Here is a 2,962-nt window from a genome sequence, read left to right as displayed (position 1 = left end):
GAACCGGGGTGGGGGTGGGGCAGTGAGGAAGCCAAGCCGGGTACGTGGAGACCCGGGCCCAGGATGGGCAAGCTTTCACCTCTGCTCACTGCAGGCCAAGCCGCGAGCTCCGTCCCAGGCTGTGCTGGGCTCTGAGAAGGAAAACGTGGATGTAAAAGATTCCTTCTTGTGAGCGTGTGTGCTGGGGGGCCGGGGAGCAGAAGAGGTGTGAGGGGAAACAACCCATCTATTCTGAGAAGCATGAAAATAGGGGCCAGAGTGTGTGGAAACAGAGCTGAGGGTCCCATCCCCGGGGAGGGTCCCATCCTGGCTGCCCAGGTGTGTTGCTGGACAGTGGAGGAAATTTTAGAGTGAGATTCCCAAGGGCTTGATCAACGAAAAAGTGTGGACCCCACACGGGTGGTTTGGCTGTTCCCAATCCACAGTGAGGCCTGGTGGGCAGAAGACCTTCCATCTGCAGGTGCAGGTGTTTCCTTCCATCAGTAGGTGTGCTAAGAAGCAGGCCGGCCAAGTCCTGGGGCTTGCATCCCGCACACACCCTGTGAAGGAGGAGCGCCAGGTCCTTGGAAGCTGTGGGGCTCTGGAAAGGGCACAGAACCAGGGGCCTGGAGCCAGTGCCTTCAGCCCTGAGCCTCAGCTCCTAAACCTGCCACTTGGGGATAATCGCACTTTGAGGTGTGGGGAGAGGAGTTAAGATAACGCATGGAAAACGACTGTGCCCCGAGGGGGCTTGTAGGTGTGTGACGAGAGTGTCCTCAGAACTACGCGGGGAGCATACAGACCCACCCGAGAATTATGACCTGACGCCAGAGGTGAGGCTCATCCCTCCTGAGTGAAATATTTAGGTATAGGACACGCCCAGCATTCCTCTCCGTTCATCCCTCATTGTCCCTTTTCAATGCATTTAATGATTGTAAACAGAAACACAGTGTCAGCTGGGCTCCTCCCCGCCTCCAGCGGCCTCATCCAGATGCAGCCTGCCTGCTGCCTGTGTCTGGGATGCCATCTGGGCGACCTCAGGACTGCTGCTGCCTTCTCACGGGTGGGGCCGCAGGTCCTGGATACTGTTGCCTTGGTGAATTCACAGTGCTGTGTGTGGGTAGTGGGGGGAAGAAGCTCTGATTTAGTCTCTGCTCTTAAACATTGAGGTTATCCCTGATGAGGCTTAAAATTAAGACTTCCTCTCTCTTTCGTTGTCTTTTTCTTCAGCGTATGCGTCTGTGAGCAAGGAGTGTTCTTTTTTTGGCAGGTGAATGAACAGAAAAAGGAGAAAAGCACACACTTGCTGTGTCCAAGTCAATCCCCTCTCTCTAGCCCTTCACGGAAAGGAGAAACATCACGAAGCATGCGGGGTACTTTTTCTGAAATCAGGTCCCAGGGCTGAGTGGGAGGACCCACTTCCAGGGCCTCCACTCCAGCCTGACTTCTGCGCTGGGGTAGAGGTCCTGCTCCAGCCTCCTCTGCCGAAGGTGAGCAGGAGGGTGAGGGGAGAACGGTGACCCCACCGGGCACAGAGCAGGCCCTTCACCATGACCGCTGTGCAGCAGACGTACGCGTGGATGAAATGTCTTCTAACAGTTGGTGGAACCCAAGTTGATTTTGCCGCTAGTGTGGCAAAACTCAGACAGGAAAGACACTTTCCCCACCGCCTAATAAAATCACATAGTGCATCTCTAACTTATTCATTAATTCACAGAACCTGGATATAGATTTGGGGCGAGGAATGATCATATTACTGCCCTTCTCAAGAGGCATATTTAGGAGCTGGCCATACAGGTGCTTAATAATACCTACCGTCATCACTATTGTGATGAAATGACCTAATGAGGTGTATTTTTCACAGGACTCTATTCAACATGAGTAGGAGATGATCAATTATTATTTTAGACCAGTGTTTCACAGATGCAGAAAAATCGACATATTATAGGTTGTTTTCTAACGCAAATAGGATTTAGGTTATGCACTTTGCAGGTTAACCTAACAGACATAACTATTGTTCTAGAATGTAGAGCATGTTTATCCAACATTTAGGGCCATTTTAACTCTTTAAATCATGGCAAGATACAGTTGCGAGTCTGCAGAAATTGTTAGCAATAAACAGTGAACACAGAGGGAGTGATGATAAAATGATAAACCAACACAGACAGAATGTCCAGTGATGGCCCAGTGGGGAAGGTTCTCCACATGCTCTCCAGCAGGGTTGGGGGTACCCCGTTTAGAGTTTCAGGCTAGGAAAGGACAGTGAGGTCAGAGAGAAGACAAGCAATGCGCAGAAGGGAAGAACAGGTCGGGAGGCTGGTGAGAGCGTAGGTCACGGCTCTGGAGGAAAGGGCCAATCTAGAGATATGGGTGGGGTTGGCCGCAACTTTTCCTCGGGAAATGACTAGTCATGAGCTTAGTCTTCAGCTCAGAAGGGCCTGAGGCTGGGGGAAAGGGGAGACGCACCTAGACCACTCCAGGGCACGTCTCACCCCACGTGCACCTGTATCCACACAGACGTGGCTCTGGGGAATGGAGGAACAAGAGAAGGTGTTGAGCCTCCCCAGGAATCAGGAAAACCCAAAGCCTTAGAAGCTCAAAGAAAGCACGCTACTGCAGGGTGGCTGCTTTGGAGCTCAGAGCTCCCACTCTCTTGGGGTCTGACAAGAAGTTATGACCCAAGGACCTTCTTTCCATCCCTACATTATCCCTGGGTGGGGGGCCGGGGGCAAAAACGGAAAGGGAGACAAGAAAGAAGGATCTAGGCCTCAGGGAAAGGCAGGAGGGGTCAAGAAACCATAATCGAGACGCTGTGTTTGCACATAAGACAGAAAGTCGAAACCAGGATGTTCTGCTGCTCGTATTAACTCAGTGCATGGGCCTCAGGCCCAGGGGGACTGAGGGTGCAGAAGTGGCCGCAGGCCCGGTGTGCGTGGCCAGATGCAGAGAGGAGATGCCAGCAGCCCTGGACTGGACCGTTGTC

The sequence above is a fragment of the Neophocaena asiaeorientalis genome, unplaced genomic scaffold (assembly GCF_003031525.2).
Source record: "Neophocaena asiaeorientalis asiaeorientalis breed wild unplaced genomic scaffold, Neophocaena_asiaeorientalis_V1.1 scaffold155, whole genome shotgun sequence".
Lineage (NCBI taxonomy): Eukaryota > Metazoa > Chordata > Mammalia > Artiodactyla > Phocoenidae > Neophocaena > Neophocaena asiaeorientalis.
Note: the sequence above shows the minus strand (reverse complement) of the source record.